This window comes from Ranitomeya imitator, chromosome 5 (assembly GCF_032444005.1).
Source record: "Ranitomeya imitator isolate aRanImi1 chromosome 5, aRanImi1.pri, whole genome shotgun sequence".
NCBI lineage: Eukaryota > Metazoa > Chordata > Amphibia > Anura > Dendrobatidae > Ranitomeya > Ranitomeya imitator.
The window spans coordinates 650,918,498-650,939,152 of NC_091286.1; the positions used below are offsets into that span (position 1 = coordinate 650,918,498).

The 20,655-nt window shown below is 47.4% G+C and overlaps 1 protein-coding gene across 1 annotated transcript in view; it reads left to right on the top strand.

The window, feature by feature from the left end:
- The window catches only part of MFSD2B (MFSD2 lysolipid transporter B, sphingolipid), a 94,440-nt gene that overhangs the window by 47,949 nt on the left and 25,836 nt on the right, over positions 1–20,655 (top strand). The gene's annotated exons all lie outside the window — the stretch shown is intronic.

Sequence of the window (20,655 nt, forward strand, 5' to 3'; positions counted from 1 at the left end):
TTTTATATGTTTTATAGCATAATATGTACTGTAGATTAGTGGGATGGGGGGTTACAGAGTCCTGAGACCCCCACTGATCGATCAGAACACTGCTCTGAAGCAATCACTTTGCCCTCTGCTCCTATATGATCATGTGCACAGAGCAGTGTAGTGACCCAGACCTCCTATTGAGCCGTACACCACTCTGTGCAACCCAGACCTCCTATTGAGCCGTACACCACTCTGTAACCCAGACCTCCTATTGAGCCGTACACCACTCTGTGCAAACCAGACCTCCTATTGAGCTGTACACCACTCTGTGCAACCCAGACCTCCTATTGAGCCGTACAACACACTGCAACCCAGACCTCCTATTGAGCCGTACACTACGATGTGCAACCCACACCTCCTATTGAGCCGTACACCACTCTGTGCAACCCAGACCTCCTATTGAGCCGTACACTACTATGTGCAACCCAGACCTCCTATTGAGCCATACACCACTCTGTGCAACCCAGACCTCCTATTGAGCCGTACACTACTATGTGCAACCCAGACCTCCTATTGAGCCATACACCACTCTGCAACCCAGACCTCCTATTGAGCCATACACCACTCTGTGCAACCCAGACCTCCTATTGAGCCGTACACCACTCTGTGCAACCCAGACCTCTTATTGAGCCGTACACCACTCTGTGCAACCCAGACCTCCTATTGAGCCGTACAACACACTGTGCAACCCAGACCTCCTATTGAGCCTTACACCACTCTGTGCAACCCACACCTCCTATTGAGCCGTACACCACTCTGTGCAACCCAGACCTCCTATTGAGCCTGTGCACAACTCTGTGCAACCCATACCTCCCACTGAGACGTACACCACTCTGTGCAACCCAGACCTCCTATTGAGCCTGTGCTCAACTCTGTGCAACTCATACCTCCTATTGAGCCGTACACCACTCAGTGCAACCAATACCTCCTATTGAGCCGTACACCACTCTGAGCAACCCAGACCTCCTATTGAGCCGTACACCACTCTGTGCAACCCATACCTCTTATTGAGCCGTACACCACTCTGTGCAACCCAGATCTCCTATTGAGCCATATACCACTCTGTGCAACCCATACCTCCTATTCAGCTGTACACTACTCTGTGCAACCCAGACCTCTTATTGAGCCGTACACCACTCTGTGCAACCCAGACCTCTTATTGAGCCGTACACCACTCTGTGCAACCCAGACCTCCTATTGAGCCGTACACTATGTGTGTTATGGACCTGGTGGTTAGGAGCACCCGGCACGACCTGATAGTGAAACTGACACAGGACAAGCTCTGGGATGTGGGAGCTCTGCTGACCGCAACCCCTAATCCTATCACAACAACTAGAAATAGCCGTGGAGCGTTCCTGACACTCCCTAGACGCCTCTTCACAGCCTAAGAGCTAGCTAGCCCTAGAGATAGAAAATAAAGCCTACCTTGCCTCAGAGAAATTCCCCAAGGAAAAGGCAGCCCCCCACATATATTGACTGTGAGTAAAGATGAAAGTCACAAACGCAGAAATGAAACAGGTTTCAGCAAAGGGAGGCGAGACTTACTAAACAGACAGAGGATAGGAAAGGTATCTTTGCGGTCAGCACAAAAAACTACAAAAGACCACCCAGAGTGTGCAAAAAGACCTCCGCACCGACTAACGGTGCGGGGATGCCACTCTGCATCCCAGAGCTTCCAGCTAGTAAGGCAAAATCATGATATCCAGCTGGACAAGGCAACAATGAACAAATAAAAACTGGCAGGAACTTAGCTTCTGCTGGAGTAGACAGGTCACCAGAAAGATCCAAGAGCGAACTGAACCAATGCAGGAACATTGACAGCTGGCATGGAGTAACGATCTGAGTGGAGTTAAATAGAGCAGCCAACCAAAGGATAAATCATGTCACCTGTGGAAGGAACCTCAGAAGCAGCAGCTCCACTCACAGCCACCAGAGGGAGTCCATGGACAGAACTCGCCGAAGTACCATTCACGACCACAGGAGGGAGTTCGACAACAGAATTCACAACAGTACCCCCCCCCCTTGAGGAGGGGTCACCGAACCCTCACCAGAGCCCCCAGACCGATCAGGATGAGCCAAATGAAAGGCACAAACTAGATCGGCAGCATGAACATCAGAGGCAAAAACCCAGGAATTATCTTCCTGACCATAACCCTTCCACTTGACCAGGTACTGGAGTTTCCGTCTCGAAACACGAGAATCCAAAATCTTCTCCACCACATACTCCAACTCCCCCTCGACCAACACCGGGGCAGGAGGATCAACAGAGGGAACCATAGGCGCCACGTATCTCTGCAAAAACGACCTATGGAATACATTATGGATGGCAAAAGAAGCTGGAAGGTCCAAACGAAATGACACAGGATTAAGAGCTTCAGAAATCTTATATGGCCCAATGAAACGAGGCTTAAACTTAGGAGAGGAAACCTTCATAGGAACATGACGAGATGACAACCAAACCAAATCCCCAACACGAAGTCGGGGACCAACACAGCGCCGGCGGTTAGCGAAACGTTGAGCCTTCTCCTGGGACAATGTCAAATTGTCCACCACATGAGTCCAAATCTGCTGCAACCTGTCCACCACAGTATCCACACCAGGACAGTCCGAAGGCTCAACCTGCCCTGAAGAGAAACGAGGATGGAAACCAGAATTACAGAAAATAGGAGAAACCAAAGTAGCCGAGCTGGCCCGATTATTCAGGGCGAACTCAGCCAAAGGCAAGAAGGACACCCAATCATCCTGATCAGCAGAAACAAAGCATCTCAGATATGTTTCCAAAGTCTGATTAGTTCGTTCGGTTTGGCCATTAGTCTGAGGATGGAAAGCCGAAGAAAAAGACAAATCAATGCCCATCTTAGCACAAAAGGACTGCCAAAACCTCGAAACAAACTGGGAACCTCTGTCCGAGACGATGTTCTCCGGAATGCCATGCAAACGAACCACATGCTGGAAAAACAATGGCACCAAATCAGAGGAGGAAGGCAATTTAGACAAGGGTACCAAATGGACCATCTTAGAGAAGCGATCACAAACCACCCAAATGACCGACATCCTTTGAGAAATGGGGAGATCAGAAATAAAATCCATGGAAATATGCGTCCAGGGCCTCTTCGGGACCGGCAAGGGCAAAAGCAACCCACTGGCACGAGAACAGCAGGGCTTAGCCCGAGCACAAGTCCCACAGGACTGCACAAAAGAACACACATCCCGTGACAAAGAAGGCCACCAAAATGATCTAGCCACCAAATCTCTGGTACCAAAGATTCCAGGATGACCAGCCAACACCGAACAATGAACCTCAGAGATAACTCTACTAGTCCATCTATCAGGGACAAACAGTTTCTCCGTTGGACAACGGTCAGGTCTATCAGCCTGAAACTTCTGCAGCACGCGCCGCAAATCGGGGGAGATGGCAGACAAAATTACCCCCTCTTTAAGAATACCCGCCGGCTCCGGAACACCCGAAGAGTCAGGCACAAAACTCCTTGACAGGGCATCAGCCTTCACATTCTTAGATCCCGGAAGGTATGAAACCACAAAATCAAAACGGGAGAAAAAGAGCGACCATTGAGCCTGTCTAGGATTCAACCGTTTGGCAGACTTGAGATAAGTCAAATTCTTGTGATCTGTCAAGACCACCACGCGATGTTTAGCTCCTTCAAGCCAATGTCGCCACTCCTCGAATGCCCACTTCATGGCCAACAACTCTCGATTGCCAACATCATAATTGCGCTCAGCAGGCGAGAATTTTCTAGAAAAGAAGGCACATGGTTTCATCACCGAGCCATCAGAACTTCTTTGCGACAAAACAGCCCCTGCTCCAATCTCAGAAGCATCAACCTCGACCTGAAACGGGAGCGAAACATCTGGCTGGCACAACACAGGGGCAGAAGAAAAACGACGCTTCAACTCCTGAAAAGCCTCTACAGCCGCAGAGGACCAATTGACCACATCAGCACCTTTCTTGGTCAAATCAGTCAACGGTTTAGCAATACTAGAAAAATTAGCGATGAAGCGACGGTAAAAATTAGCAAAGCCCAGGAACTTCTGCAGGCTCTTCACAGATGTCGGCTGAGTCCAATCATAAATGGCCTGAACTTTAACAGGGTCCATCTCGATAGTAGAAGGGGAAAAAATGAAACCCAAAAATGAAACCTTCTGAACTCCAAAGAGACACTTTCACCCCTTCACAAACAAGGAATTCGCACGAAGGACCTGGAACACCATTCTGACCTGTTTCACATGAGACTCCCAATCATCCGAAAAGACCAAAATGTCATCCAAATATACAATCATGAATCTATCCAGGTACTCTCGGAAGATGTCATGCATAAAGGACTGAAACACAGATGAAGCATTAGAAAGCCCGAATGGCATAACCAGGTACTCAAAATGGCCCTCGGGCATATTAAATGCTGTTTTCCATTCATCGCCCTGTTTAATTCGCACAAGATTATACGCCCCTCGAAGATCTATCTTGGTGAACCAACTAGCCCCCTTAATCCGAGCAAACAAATCAGACAGCAGCGGCAAAGGATACTGAAATTTGACTGTGATCTTATTGAGAAGGCGGTATGTCATGATCCCAATGGCAGGGGATCACTAAAGGAAAAGCACAGATACAAACAAGCTCTAGGGCGATGGAACCTGAGCTGACCGCGACCCTGAACCTAACACACAAATAAAAGTAGCCGGGGAACGTGCCTACGATGATCCTAGACGTCTCGCTCCAGCCGAAGATCTAACTTCCCCTATTAGAAGAAACACAGACCTCTCTTGCCTCCAGAGAAATACCCCACAGCAATAGCAGCCCCCCACATATAATGACGGTGAAATGAGAGGGAAGCACATACGCAGTATGAAAACAGTTTCAGCAAAATGAGGCCCGCTAAAGCTAGATAGCAGAGGATACAAAAGTGAACTGCGCGGTCAGCGAAAAACCCTTCAAAAAACCATCCTGAAATTACTTGAACTCATGTGCCAACTCATGGTACATGAGGAGCAATTTCAGCCCACTAGAGCAACCAGCAGCAAGAATCACATATCTGCAGGCTGGACTAAAAACCAAATAAAGCAAAACACCAAAACAGGAAAATCCAAACTTAGCTTGACCAGAAGGTTCTAGGAGCAGGGAGCAGAGGTAACAAGACACACTGGATACATTGATAACCGGCGAGGAAATGCCAGCAAAGCCAGGTTAAATAGGAAACTCCCATATGCTGATGGAACAGGTGGAACCCAGAAACCCAGGAAAGACAAGTCACCCAGTACCATCAGTAACCACCAGAGGGAGCCCAAAAACAGAACTCACAACAGTACCCCCCCCTTGAGGAGGGGTCACCGAACCCTCACGAGAACCACCAGGGCGACCAGGATGAGCCCTATGAAAAGCGCGAACCAAATCATCAGCATGAACATCCGAGGCAACCACCCAAGAATTATCCTCCTGACCATAACCCTTCCACTTGACCAAATACTGGAGTTTCCGTCTGGAAACACGAGAATCCAAGATCTTCTCCACAACATACTCCAATTCTCCCTCCACCAGCACTGGAGCAGGAGGCTCAAGCGAAGGAACAACAGGTACCTCATACTTCCGCAACAACGACCGATGAAACACATTATGAATAGCAAACGATGCCGGGAGATCCAAACGAAACGACACAGGGTTAAGAATTTCCAAGATCCTATAGGGACCGATGAACCGAGGCTTGAACTTAGGAGAAGAGACCTTCATAGGAACAAAACGAGAAGACAACCACACCAAGTCACCAACAAGAAGTCGAGGACCCACGCGGCGACGGCGATTAGCAAACTGCTGAGCCTTCTCCTGGGACAACTTCAAATTGTCCACCACATGACTCCAAATCCGATGCAACCTATCCACCACCATGTCCACTCCAGGACAATCAGAAGGTTCCACCTGACCAGAGGAAAAACGAGGATGAAACCCCGAATTACAAAAGAAAGGAGAAACCAAGGTAGCAGAACTAGCCCGATTATTAAGGGCAAACTTGGCCAGCGGCAAAAAGGTAACCCAGTCATCCCGATCAGCAGAAACAAAACACCTCAAATAAGTTTCCAAGGTCTGATTAGTTCGTTCAGTCTGGCCATTCGTCTGAGGATGGAATGCAGACGAAAAGGACAAATCAATGCCCATCCTAGCACAGAACGTCCGCCAAAATCTAGACACAAACTGGGATCCCCTGTCAGAAACGATGTTCTCAGGAATCCCATGCAAACGAACCACATTCTGAAAAAACAGAGGGACCAACTCAGAGGAGGAAGGCAACTTAGGCAAGGGTACCAGATGAACCATTTTAGAAAAGCGATCACACACAACCCAGATGACGGACATTTTTTGAGAGACAGGGAGATCCGAAATAAAGTCCATGGAAATGTGCGTCCAAGGCCTCTTCGGGATAGGCAAAGGTGACAGCAATCCACTGGCCCGAGAACAGCAAGGCTTAGCCCGAGCACAAACCTCACAAGACTGCACAAAAGAACGCACATCCCTCGACAAGGAAGGCCACCAAAAAGACCTGGCCACCAAGTCTCTAGTACCAAATATTCCAGGATGACCTGCCAACGCAGAAGAATGGACCTCGGAGATGACTCTACTGGTCCAATTATCCGGAACAAACAGTCTCTCAGGCGGACAACGATCAGGTTTACCCGCCTGAAACTCCTGCAAAGCACGTCGCAAGTCTGGGGAGACAGCAGACAAAATCACCCCATCCCTAAGGATACCAGAGGGCTCAGAATTTCCAAGGGAGTCAGGCACAAAACTCCTAGAAAGAGCATCCGCCTTCACATTCTTTGAACCTGGCAGGTATGAAACCACAAAATTGAAACGAGAGAAAAACAGTGACCAACGAGCCTGTCTAGGATTCAGACGCCTGGCAGACTCAAGGTAAATCAAATTTTTGTGATCAGTCAAGACCACCACACGATGTCTAGCACCCTCTAGCCAATGACGCCACTCCTCAAATGCCCACTTCATGGCCAAAAGTTCCCGATTACCAACATCATAATTCCGCTCAGCCGGCGAAAACTTTCTAGAAAAAAACGCGCATGGCTTCATCACTGAGCCATCAGAGCTTCTCTGTGACAAAACCGCCCCCGCTCCAATCTCGGAAGCATCAACCTCAACCTGAAAAGGGAGCGAGACATCTGGCTGACGCAACACAGGAGCAGAAGAAAACCGGCGCTTAAGTTCCTGAAAGGCCTCCACAGCCGCAGGAGACCAATTAGCAACATCAGCACCCTTCTTAGTCAAATCCGTCAAAGGCTTAACAACACTAGAAAAATTAGTTATAAAACGACGATAGAAATTAGCAAAGCCCAAGAACTTCTGTAGACTCTTAAGAGATGTAGGCTGCGTCCAGTCACAAATAGCCTGAACCTTGACGGGATCCATCTCAATAGTAGAAGGGGAAAAAATATACCCCAAGAAAGAAATCTTCTGGACTCCAAAGAGACACTTTGAGCCTTTTACAAACAAGGAATTGGCCCGCAGGACCTGAAACACCTTCCTGACCTGCTGAACATGAGACTCCCAGTCATCAGAAAAAACCAAAATATCATCCAAATACACAATCATAAATTTATCCAGATATTCACGGAAAATATCGTGCATAAAGGACTGGAAGACTGAAGGAGCATTAGAAAGTCCAAAAGGCATTACCAAATACTCAAAATGGCCCTCAGGCGTATTAAATGCGGTTTTCCACTCATCACCTTGCTTTATTCGTATAAGATTATACGCACCCCGAAGATCAATCTTAGTGAACCACCTAGCCCCCTTAATGCGAGCAAACAAATCAGTCAACAATGGCAAAGGATACTGATATTTTACGGTAATCTTATTCAAAAGACGATAATCTATACAAGGCCTCAAGGAACCATCTTTTTTGGCCACGAAAAAAAAACCTGCTCCCAAAGGGGACAAAGATGGACGGATATGTCCCTTTTCCAAGGACTCCTTAACATAATCCCGCATAGCAGTATGCTCTGGCACTGACAGATTGAACAAACGACCTTTAGGAAATTTACTGCCTGGAATTAAATTTATAGCACAATCGCAATCCCTGTGAGGAGGAAGCGAACTGAGCTTAGGCTCCTCAAAAACATCTCGATAGTCAGACAAAAACACAGGAATCTCAGAAGGAGTAGATGAAGCGATAGAAATCGGAGGTGCATCATCATGAACCCCCTGACAACCCCAGCTTAACACAGACATTGATTTCCAGTGAAGGACTGGATTATGAGTTTGTAACCATGGCAGACCAAGTACTAGAACATCATGCAAATTATACAGTACCAGGAAGTGAATCACCTCCTGATGAACGGGAGTCATACGCATGGTCACTTGTGTCCAGTACTGAGGTTTATTCATAGCCAAAGTTGTAGAGTCAATTCCCTTCAAAGGAATAGGGACTTCCAGAGGCTCCAGACTAAACCCACAGCGATTGGCAAATGACCAATCCATAAGACTCAGGGCAGCGCCTGAATCCACATAGGCATCGACGGAAATGGATGATAATGAACAAATCAGAGTCACAGACAGAATGAACTTAGACTGTAAAGTACTAATGGCAACAGACTTATCAACCTTTTTTGTGCGTTTAGAGCATGCTGATATAACATGAGCTGAATCACCACAATAAAAGCACAACCCTTTTTTCCGCCTATACTTTTGCCGTTCACTTCTGGACTGAATTCTATCACATTGCATTATCTCAGGTGACGGTTCAGACGACACCGCCAAATGATGCACAGGTTTGCGCTCCCGCAAACGCCGATCAATCTGAACAGCCATAGTCATAGACTCATTCAGACCAGCAGGCGCAGGGAACCCCACCATAACATCTTTAATGGCCTCAGAAAGGCCATCTCTAAACTTTGCAGCCAGAGCGCACTCATTCCACTGAGTAAGTACCGACCACTTCCGAAATTTTTGACAATAAATTTCTGCTTCATCTTGCCCCTGAGAGAGGGCCAACAAAGCTTTTTCAGCCTGAATCTCTTGGTTAGGTTCCTCATAGAGCAAACCTAATGCCAGAAAAAACGCATCCGCATTAAGCAACGCAGGGTCCCCTGGTTCCAATGCAAATGCCCAATCCTGAGGGTCACCCCGCAGGAAAGATATAATTATCTTGACTTGCTGAGCAGGGTCTCCAGAGGAGCGAGATTTCAAAGAAAGAAACAACTTGCAATTGTTCCTAAAATTCAGAAAACGAGATCTATCTCCAGAAAAAAACTCTCGGACAGGAATTCTAGGTTCAGACATAGGAGCATGTACAACAAAATCCTGTATATTTTGAACCTTAGTGGCAAGATTATTCAGGCTGGAAGCCAAACTCTGGACGTCCATGATAAACAGCTGGGATCAGAGCCATTCAAAGATTAAGAGGAGGAGGAAGTAGCCAGGCTGCAATAAGGCTAAGCAGCAAACACTAAGGGAAAGAGAAAGAGAGAGAAAAAAAAAAAAAAAAAAACTTCCTCAGACTACTTATCCTCCTACTTCAGCCAATACAATTAACACTTTGTGGGCCGGTTATACTGTCATGATCCCAATGGCAGGGGATCACTAAAGGAAAAGCACAGATACAAACAAGCTCTAGGGCGATGGAACGTGAGCTGACCGCGACCCTGAACCTAACACACAAATAAAAGTAGCCGGGGAACGTGCCTACGATGATCCTAGACGTCTCGCTCCAGCCGAAGATCTAACTTCCCCTATTAGAAGAAACACAGACCTCTCTTGCCTCCAGAGAAATACCCCACAGCAATAGCAGCCCCCCACATATAATGACGGTGAAATGAGAGGGAAGCACATACGCAGTATGAAAACAGTTTCAGCAAAATGAGGCCCGCTAAAGCTAGATAGCAGAGGATACAAAAGTGAACTGCGCGGTCAGCGAAAAACCCTTCAAAAAACCATCCTGAAATTACTTGAACTCATGTGCCAACTCATGGTACATGAGGAGCAATTTCAGCCCACTAGAGCAATCAGCAGCAAGAATCACATATCTGCAGGCTGGACTAAAAACCAAATAAAGCAAAACACCAAACACCTAGGAGCAGGGAGCAGAGGTAACAAGACACACTGGATACATTGATAACCGGCGAGGAAATGCCAGCAAAGCCAGGTTAAATAGGAAACTCCCATATGCTGATGGAACAGGTGGAACCCAGAAACCCAGGAAAGACAAGTCACCCAGTACCATCAGTAACCACCAGAGGGAGCCCAAAAACAGAACTCACAACAGCGGTAATCAATACAAGGTCTCAAAGAGCCATCCTTCTTGGCCACAAAAAAGAACCCTGCTCCCAATGGTGACGTCGACGGGCGAATATGACCCTTCTCCAAGGATTCCTTTATATAACTCCGCATAGCGGCGTGCTCTGGCACAGATAAATTAAAGAGTCGGCCCATAGGAAACTTACTACCAGGAATCAAATTAATAGCACAATCGCAATCCCTATGAGGAGGTAGGGCACCGGATTTGGGCTCTTCAAATACATCCCGGTAATCTGATAAAAACTCAGGGACCTCAGAAGGAGTGGAAGACGAAATTGACAACAATGGAACATCACCATGTACCCCCTGACAACCCCAGCCGGACACAGACATAGATCTCCAATCCAACACTGGATTATGGACCTGTAGCCATGGCAATCCCAAAACGACCACATCATGCAGATTATGCAACACCAAAAAACGAATATCCTCCTGATGTGCAGGAGCCATGCACATGGTCAATTGAGTCCAGTACTGAGGCTTATTCTTGGCCAAAGGCATAGCATCAATTCCTCTCAATGGAATAGGATACTGCAAGGGCTCCAAGAAAAAACCACAGCGCCTGGCAAACTCTAAGTCCATCAAATTCAGGGCAGCACCTGAATCCACAAATGCCATAACAGAATAGGACGACAGAGAGCAAAATTAGAGTAACAGACAAAAGAAATTTAGACTGTACCGTACCAATGGTGGCAGACCTAGCGAACCGCTTAGTGCGCTTAGGACAATCGGAGATAGCATGAGTGAATTCACCACAGTAAAAACACAGCCCATTCCGACGTCTGTGTTCTTGTCGTTCAGCTCTGGTCAAAGTCCTATCACACTGCATAGGCTCAGGCCTATGCTCAGAGAATACCGCCAAATGGTGCACAGCTTTGCGCTCACGCAAGCGCCGATCGATCTGAATGGCCAAGGACATAGACTCATTCAGACCAGCAGGCGTGGGAAATCCCACCATGACATCCTTAAGGGCTTCAGAAAGACCCTTTCTGAAAATTGCCGCCAGGGCACACTCATTCCACTGAGTAAGCACAGACCACTTTCTAAACGTCTGACAGTACACCTCCGCTTCATCCTGACCCTGACACAAAGCCAGCAAGATTTTCTCTGCCTGATCCACTGAATTTGGTTCATCATAAAGCAATCCAAGCGCCAGAAAAAACGCATCAACATCACGCAATGCAGGATCTCCTGGCGCAAGGGAAAATGCCCAGTCTTGAGGGTCACCACGCAACAAAGAAATAATGATTTTTACTTGTTGAACGGGGTCACCAGAGGAGCGGGGTTTCAAAGCTAGAAACATATCTACACCTGTGTCCTGAACCACCCAAAGGTTTAGGGGAAAAGAAAGACAAAACACAGTGCAAAGAAAAAAAAATGGTCTCAGAACTTCTCTTATCCCTCTATTGAGATGCATTAATACTTTGGGCCAGCTGTACTGTTATGGACCTGGTGGTTAGGAGCACCCGGCACGACCTGATAGTGAAACTGACACAGGACAAGCTCTGGGATGTGGGAGCTCTGCTGACCGCAACCCCTAATCCTATCACAACAACTAGAAATAGCCGTGGAGCGTTCCTGACACTCCCTAGACGCCTCTTCACAGCCTAAGAGCTAGCTAGACCTAGAGATAGAAAATAAAGCCTACCTTGCCTCAGAGAAATTCCCCAAGGAAAAGGCAGCCCCCCACATATATTGACTGTGAGTAAAGATGAAAGTCACAAACGCAGAAATGAAACAGGTTTCAGCAAAGGGAGGCCAGACTTACTAAACAGACAGAGGATAGGAAAGGTATCTTTGCGGTCAGCACAAAAAACTACAAAAGACCACGCAGAGTGTGCAAAAAGACCTCCGCACCGACTAACGGTGCGGAGATGCCACTCTGCATCCCAGAGCTTCCAGCTAGTAAGGAAAAATCATGATATCCAGCTGGACAAGGCAACAATGAACAAATAATAACTGGCAGGAACTTAGCTTCTGCTGGAGTAGACAGGTCACCAGAAAGATCCAAGAGCGAACTGAACAAATGCAGGAACATTGACAGCTGGCATGGAGTAACGATCTGAGTGGAGTTAAATAGAGCAGCCAACCAAAGGATAAATCATGTCACCTGTGGAAGGAACCTCAGAAGCAGCAGCTCCATTCACAGCCACCAGAGGGAGTCTGTTGTGAATTCTGTGGCAGAGCTCCCTCCTGTGGTCACAAGTGGTACTTCGGCTGATTCTCTCTGTGAGCTTCCGTTGGTGGAGGAAAGTGGTACTGCGGCTTCTGAGTTTCCTTCCTCAGGTGATGTGGTGAAGTCATAGGTGCTGCTCTATTTAACTCCACCTTGTGCTTTGATCCTGGCCTCCAGTCAATGTTCTAGTATTGGACCTGTTTCCTCCTGGATCGTTCCTGTGGCCTGCTGCTCTGCATAGCTAAGTTCTGCTTTGCTATTTTGTTTGCTGTTTTTTTCTGTCCAGCTTGTCTATTTGTTTTTTCCTGCTTGCTGGGAGCTCTGGGACGCAGAGGGTGTACCTCCGTGCCGTTAGTTCGGTACGGAGGGTCTTTTTGCCCCCTTTGCGTGGTTTTTGTAGGGGTTTGTGTTGACCGCAAAGTTACCTTTCTATCCTCGCTCTGTTTAGAAAGTCGGGCCTCACTTTGCTAAATCTATTTCATCTCTACGTTTGTCTTTTCATCTTTACTCACAGTCATTATATGTGGGGGCTGCCTTTTCCTTTGGGGTATTTCTCTGAGGCAAGGTAGGCTTATTTTCTATCTTCAAGCTAGCTAGTTTCTCAGGCTGTGCCGAGTTGCATAGGGAGCGTTAGGCGCAATCCACGGCTGCCTTTATTGTGTTGGAGAGGATTAGGGATTGCGGTCAGCAGAGTTTCCACGTCTCAGAGCTCGTTCTATGTTTTTGGGTTATTGTCAGATCACTGTATGTGCTCTGACCTCAATGTCCATTGTGGTACTGAATCACCTTATCATGACAGTACTGGAGGCCTAAAGTACTAATGATTCTCAATAGAGGGAAAAAAGAAGTTCTGAGACCTTTTTTTTTTCTCTGCACTGTGTTTTGCCTTTTTTTTCCCCTAGACATTTGGGTGGTTCAGGACACAGGTGTAGCGATGGATATTAAGGGTCTGTCTTCATGTGTGGATCAGCTCACGGCAAGAGTACAAAATATTCAAGACTTTGTGGTTCAGAATTCTATGTTAGAACCGATAATTCCTATTCCTGATTTGTTTTTTGGAGATAGAACTAAATTTCTGAGTTTCAAAAATAATTGTAAACTATTTCTGGCTTTGAAACCTCGCTCCTCTGGTGACCCAGTTCAACAAGTTAGGATCATTATTTCTTTTTTACGTGGCGACCCTCAGGACTGGGCATTTTCTCTTGCATCAGGAGATCCTGCATTAAGTAATATCGCTGCGTTTTTCCTGGCGCTCGGATTGCTGTACGATGAACCTAATTCAGTGGATCAGGCAGAGAAAAATTTGCTGGCTCTGTGTCAGGGTCAGGATGAGATAGAGGTATATTGTCAGAAATTTAGAAAGTGGTCCGTGCTCACTCAGTGGAATGAAGGTGCGCTCGCAGCTATTTTCAGAAAAGGTCTCTCTGAAGCCCTTAAGGATGTCATGGTGGGATTTCCTATGCCTGCTGGTCTGAATGAGTCTATGTCTTTGGCCATTCAGATCGGTCGACGCTTGCGTGAGCGTAAATCTGTGCACCATTTGGCGGTATCACCTGAGCTTAAATCTGAGCCTATGCAGTGCGATAGGACTTTGACCAGAGGTGAACGGCAAGAACACAGACGTCTGAATGGGCTGTGTTTCTACTGTGGTGATTCCACTCATGCTATCTCTGATTGTCCTAAGCGCACTAAGCGGTTCGCTAGGTCTGCCACCATTGGTACGGTACAGTCAAAATTTCTTCTGTCCGTTACCTTGATCTGCTCTTTGTCATCGTATTCTGTCATGGCATTTGTGGATTCAGGCGCTGCCCTGAATTTGATGGACTTGGAGTATGCTAGGCGTTGTGGGTTTTTCTTGGAGCCCTTGCAGTGTCCTATTCCATTGAGAGGAATTGAGGCTACGCCTTTGGCCAAGAATAAGCCTCAGTATTGGACCCAGCTGACCATGTGCATGGCTCCTGCACATCAGGAGGTTATTCGCTTTTTGGTGTTGCATAATCTGCATGATGTGGTCGTGTTGGGGTTGCCATGGCTACAAGTCCATAATCCAGTATTGGATTGGAAATCCATGTCTGTGTCCAGCTGGGGTTGTCAGGGGTTACATGGTGATGTCCCATTTCTGACTATTTCGTCATCCACCCCTTCTGAGGTTCCAGAGTTCTTGTCTGATTACCAGGATGTATTTGATGAGCCCAAGTCCGATACCCTACCTCCGCATAGGGATTGTGATTGTGCTATCGATTTGATTCCTGGTAGTAAATTCCCAAAAGGTCGACTGTTTAATTTATCTGTGCCTGAGCACGCCGCTATGCGGAGTTATGTGAAGGAGTCCTTGGAGAAGGGGCATATTCGCCCGTCATCGTCGCCATTAGGAGCAGGGTTCTTTTTTGTGGCCAAGAAGGATGGTTCACTGAGACCTTGTATAGATTACCGCCTTCTAAATAAGATCACGGTTAAATTTCAGTACCCTTTGCCGTTGTTATCTGATTTGTTTGCTCGGATTAAGGGGGCTAGTTGGTTCACCAAGATAGATCTTCGTGGTGCGTATAATCTTGTGCGTATTAAGCGAGGCGATGAATGGAAAACTGCATTTAATACGCCCGAGGGCCATTTTGAGTATCTAGTAATGCCATTCGGACTTGCCAATGCTCCATCAGTGTTTCAGTCCTTTATGCATGACATCTTGCGAGAGTACCTGGATAAATTCCTGATTGTGTACTTGGATGACATTTTGATCTTCTCGGATGATTGGGAGTCTCATGTGAAGCAGGTCAGAACGGTGTTTCAGGTCCTGCGTGCTAATTCTTTGTTTGTGAAGGGATCAAAGTGTCTCTTTGGTGTTCAGAAGGTTTCATTTTTGGGGTTCATCTTTTCCCCTTCTACTATCGAGATGGACCCTGTTAAGGTCCAAGCCATCCATGATTGGACTCAGCCGACATCTCTGAAAAGTCTGCAAAAGTTCCTGGGCTTTGCTAATTTTTATCGTCGCTTCATCTGCAATTTTTCTAGTATTGCTAAACCATTGACCGATTTGACCAAGAAGGGTGCTGATGTGGTCAATTGGTCTTCTGCTGCTGTGGAAGCTTTTCAAGAGTTGAAGCGTCGTTTTTCTTCTGCCCCTGTGTTGTGTCAACCAGATGTTTCGCTTCCGTTCCAGGTCGAGGTTGATGCTTCTGAGATTGGAGCAGGGGCTGTTTTGTCGCAGAGAAGTTCTGATTGCTCGGTGATGAAACCATGCGCCTTCTTTTCCAGGAAGTTTTCGCCTGCTGAGCGAAATTATGATGTGGGCAATCGAGAGTTGCTGGCCATGAAGTGGGCATTCGAGGAGTGGCGTCATTGGCTTGAAGGAGCTAAGCATCGCGTGGTGGTCTTGACTGATCATAAGAACTTGACTTATCTCGAGTCTGCCAAGCGGTTGAATCCTAGACAGGCTCGTTGGTCGCTGTTTTTTGCCCGTTTTGACTTTGTGATTTCGTACCTTCCGGGCTCTAAAAATGTGAAGGCGGATGCTCTGTCTAGGAGTTTTGTGCCCGACTCTCCGGGTTTATCTGAGCCGGCGGGTGTCCTCAAAGAGGGAGTAATTGTGTCTGCCATCTCCCCTGATTTGCGACGGGTGCTGCAAAAATTTCAGGCTAATAAACCTGATCGTTGCCCAGCGGAGAAACTGTTTGTCCCTGATAGGTGGACGAATAAAGTTATCTCTGAGGTTCATTGTTCGGTGTTGGCTGGTCATCCTGGAATCTTTGGTACCAGAGAGTTAGTGGCTAGATCCTTTTGGTGGCCATCTCTGTCACGGGATGTGCGTACTTTTGTGCAGTCCTGTGGGATTTGTGCTCGGGCTAAGCCCTGCTGTTCTCGTGCCAGTGGGTTGCTTTTGCCCTTGCCGGTCCCGAAGAGGCCCTGGACGCATATTTCCATGGATTTTATTTCTGATCTCCCCATTTCTCAAAGGATGTCGGTCATTTGGGTGGTCTGTAATCGCTTCTCTAAGATGGTCCATTTGGTACCCTTGTCTAAATTGCCTTCCTCCTCTGATTTGGTGCCATTGTTCTTCCAGCATGTGGTTCGTTTACATGGCATTCCAGAGAATATCGTTTCTGACAGAGGTTCCCAGTTTGTTTCGAGGTTTTGGCGAGCCTTTTGTGGTAGGATGGGCATTGACTTGTCTTTTTCCTCGTATTTCCATCCTCAGACTAATGGCCAGACCGAACGAACCAATCAGACCTTGGAAACATATCTGAGATGCTTTGTTTCTGCTGATCAGGATGACTGGGTGTCCTTTTTGCCTTTGGCTGAGTTCGCCCTGAATAATTGGGCCAGCTCGGCTATCTTGGTTTCGCCGTTTTTCTGCAACTCTGGGTTCCATCCTCGTTTCTCTTCAGGGCAGGTTGAGTCTTCGGACTGTCCTGGTGTGGATACTGTGGTGGACAGGTTGCAGCAGATTTGGACTCATGTAGTGGACAATTTGACCTTGTCCCAGGAGAAGGCTCAACGTTTCGCTAATCGCAGACGCTGTGTGGGTCCCCGACTTCGTGTTGGGGATTTGGTTTGGTTATCTTCTCGTCATATTCCTATGAAGGTTTCCTCTCCTAAGTTTAAACCTCGTTTCATTGGTCCGTATAGGATTTCTGAGGTTCTTAATCCTGTGTCTTTTCGTCTGACCCTTCCAGATTCTTTTTCCATACATAACGTATTCCATAGGTCATTGTTGCGGAGATACGTGGCACCTATGGTTCCATCTGTTGATCCTCCTGCCCCGGTTTTGGTGGAGGGGGAGTTGGAGTATATTGTGGAGAAGATTTTGGATTCTCGTGTTTCAAGACGGAAACTCCAGTATCTGGTTAAGTGGAAGGGTTATGCTCAGGAAGATAATTCCTGGGTCTTTGCCTCTGATGTCCATGCTCCCGATCTTGTTCGTGCCTTTCATATGGCTCATCCTGGTCGTCCTGGGGGCTCTGGTGAGGGTTCGGTGACCCCTCCTCAAGGGGGGGTACTGTTGTGAATTCTGTGGCAGAGCTCCGTCCTGTGGTCACAAGTGGTACTTCGGCTGATTCTCTCTGTGAGCTTCCGTTGGTGGAGGAAAGTGGTACTGCGGCTTCTGAGTTTCCTTCCTCAGGTGATGTGGTGAAGTCGTTAGGTGCTGCTCTATTTAACTCCACCTTGTGCTTTGATCCTGGCCTCCAGTCAGTGTTCTAGTATTGGACCTGTTTCCTCCTGGATCGTTCCTGTGGCCTGCTGCTCTGCATAGCTAAGTTCTGCTTTGCTATTTTGTTTGCTGTTTTTTTCTGTCCAGCTTGTCTATTTGTTTTTTCCTGCTTGCTGGGAGCTCTGGGACGCAGAGGGTGTACCTCCGTGCCGTTAGTTCGGTACGGAGGGTCTTTTTGCCCCTTTGCGTGGTTTTTGTAGGGGTTTGTGTTGACCGCAAAGTTACCTTTCTATCCTCGCTCTGTTTAGAAAGTCGGGCCTCACTTTGCTAAATCTATTTCATCTCTACGTTTGTCTTTTCATCTTTACTCACAGTCATTATATGTGGGGGCTGCCTTTTCCTTTGGGGTATTTCTCTGAGGCAAGGTAGGCTTATTTTCTATCTTCAGGCTAGCTAGTTTCTCAGGCTGTGCCGAGTTGCATAGGGAGCGTTAGGCGCAATCCATGGCTGCCTTTAGTGTGTTGGAGAGGATTAGGGATTGCGGTCAGCAGAGTTTCCACGTCTCAGAGCTCGTTCTATGTTTTTGGGTTATTGTCAGGTCACTGTATGTGCTCTGACCTCAATGTCCATTGTGGTACTGAATCACCTTATCATGACAGGAGTCCATGGACAGAACTCGCCGAAGTACCATTCACGACCACAGGAGGGAGTTCGACAACAGAATTCACAACATATATGCAACCCAGACCTCCTATTGAGCCGTACACCACTCTGTGCAACCCAGACCTCCTATTAAGCCATACATCACTCTGTGCAACCCAGACCTCCTATTGAGCCTGTGCACAACTCTGTGCAACCCAGACCTCCTATTGAGCCATACACCACTCTGTGCAACCCAGACCTCCTATTGAGCTTGTGCACAACTCTGTGCAATGCAGGTTTCCTTTTGAGCCGTACACCACTATGTGCAACCCAGACCTCCTATTGAGCCATACACCACTCTGTGCAACCCAGACCTCCTATTGAGCCTGTGCACAACTCTGTGCAACCCATACCTCCCACTGAGACGTACACCACTCTGTGCAACCCAGACCTCCTATTGAGCTTGTGCACAACTCTGTGCAATGCAGGTTTCCTATTGAGCCGTACACCACTATGTGCAACCCAGACCTCCTATTGAGCCATACACCACTCTGTGCAACCCAGACCTCCTATTGAGCCTGTGCACAACTCTGTGCAACCCATACCTCCCACTGAGACGTACACCACTCTGTGCAACCCAGACCTCCTATTGAGCTTGTGCACAACTCTGTGCAACTCATACCTCCTATTGAGCCTTACACCACTCTGTGCAACCCAGACCTCCTATTGAGCCGTACACCACTTTGTGCAATCCAGACCTCCTATTGAGCCTGTGCACAACTCTGTGCAACTCATACCTCCTATTGAGCCGTACACCACTCTGTGCAACCCAGACCTCCTATTGAGCCTGTGCACAACTCTGTGCAACCCATACCTCCTATTGAGCCGTACACCACTTTGTGCAACCCAGACCTCCTATTGAGCCATACACCACTCTGTGCAACCCAGACCTCCTATTGAGCCTGTGCACAACTCTGTGCAACCCATACCTCCTATTGAGCCGTACACCACTCTGTGCAACCCAGTTCTCCTGTTGAGCTGTACACCACTCTTTGCAACCCAGATCTCATATTGAGCCGTGTACCACTCTGTGCAAACCAGACCTCCTATTGAGCCGCATACCACTCTGTGCAACCCAGACCTCCTATTGAGCTGTACACTACTCTGTGCAACCCAGACCTCCTGAGCCGTACACCACGCTGTGCAACCCAGACCTCTTATTGAGCCGTACACCACTCTGTGCAACCCAGATCTCCTATTGAGCCCAGGCATCACTCTGTGCAACCTCAGTTTCTGATTGCTGCATGTAACACTCAATAACCTACTTCAGCCCACCTGCATTGTCTATTGGAAGTCTTAAAAATCCTCCTGTCCAATCACATACTTAGAATGCTTGGGTATAGCATCCTTTATAGGGCTCTGTATAAAAGGTTATTCTCAAAATAGCAAGTTACTCCACATCCATAACTTGCTGATTGCTAAGGACCCCCAGGGAGCCAGCGAATGTGGCTGTGCAGCCCTGTATTCATTGGAGCTGAGGTGCACATGCTCGACTTCCACTCCACTCATTGTCTATGGGACTGCTGGAGGAAGAGGAGTACAGGGCGTGGCTCTCTCTTGTAGTCCTATAGACCATGAATGGAGCAGAGGTCAAGCAGAACCCCGTTCTTGGGTTGTATATGGCCACCTACTATAGGGAGGTGCTCTTATAGAGCAGAGAAAACTGAATCCGCTTGGCTGCAGTCTGAGCTCCTGGTTTCGGAAGTTTCAGCACCAGATGGATGGAAAGCGATGAAGACAGATTCTTATTAGAAAGTCCATACAGTCTGAGAAATTATGGCCCTCAAAATAACCCAATGTTTATAAAGTCTAGAGCACTTATCACATAAGGTGGCTCAGTGGTCAGTCTGTTACTCTCCAGCACGGGGTTGGAAGCCAACCAGGGCGAAACGTTAACACGGAGTCAGTACGTTCTCCATTAGCGGGAGCGAGTTTCCTCCTAACACCAAAAATCTGCTCCCTTCCTGACTCATGTTAAAAATATACCCTGAAATAAGAGGATTAGGAGAAAAAACAAACAAAAAACTCAATTCCCACCATTAACCTCTTTAGTGCTGCAGCCACATTGCTGTAAAATGAAGGGGCTGGTTTTAGAGATAGACAGGGCACAACAAAACCTTTTTAGAGCAAATTAGGAATATGTCCTAATAGGCAGCAGTGCACATGTATTTACTTATATGCCGTCATCATATTCCACACCACACCAGCTACATTACAAGTACTTGCTTATATAGCGCCATTAATTCCACAGCACTTTACACACATTATCATCACTGCCCCCATTGGGGCTCA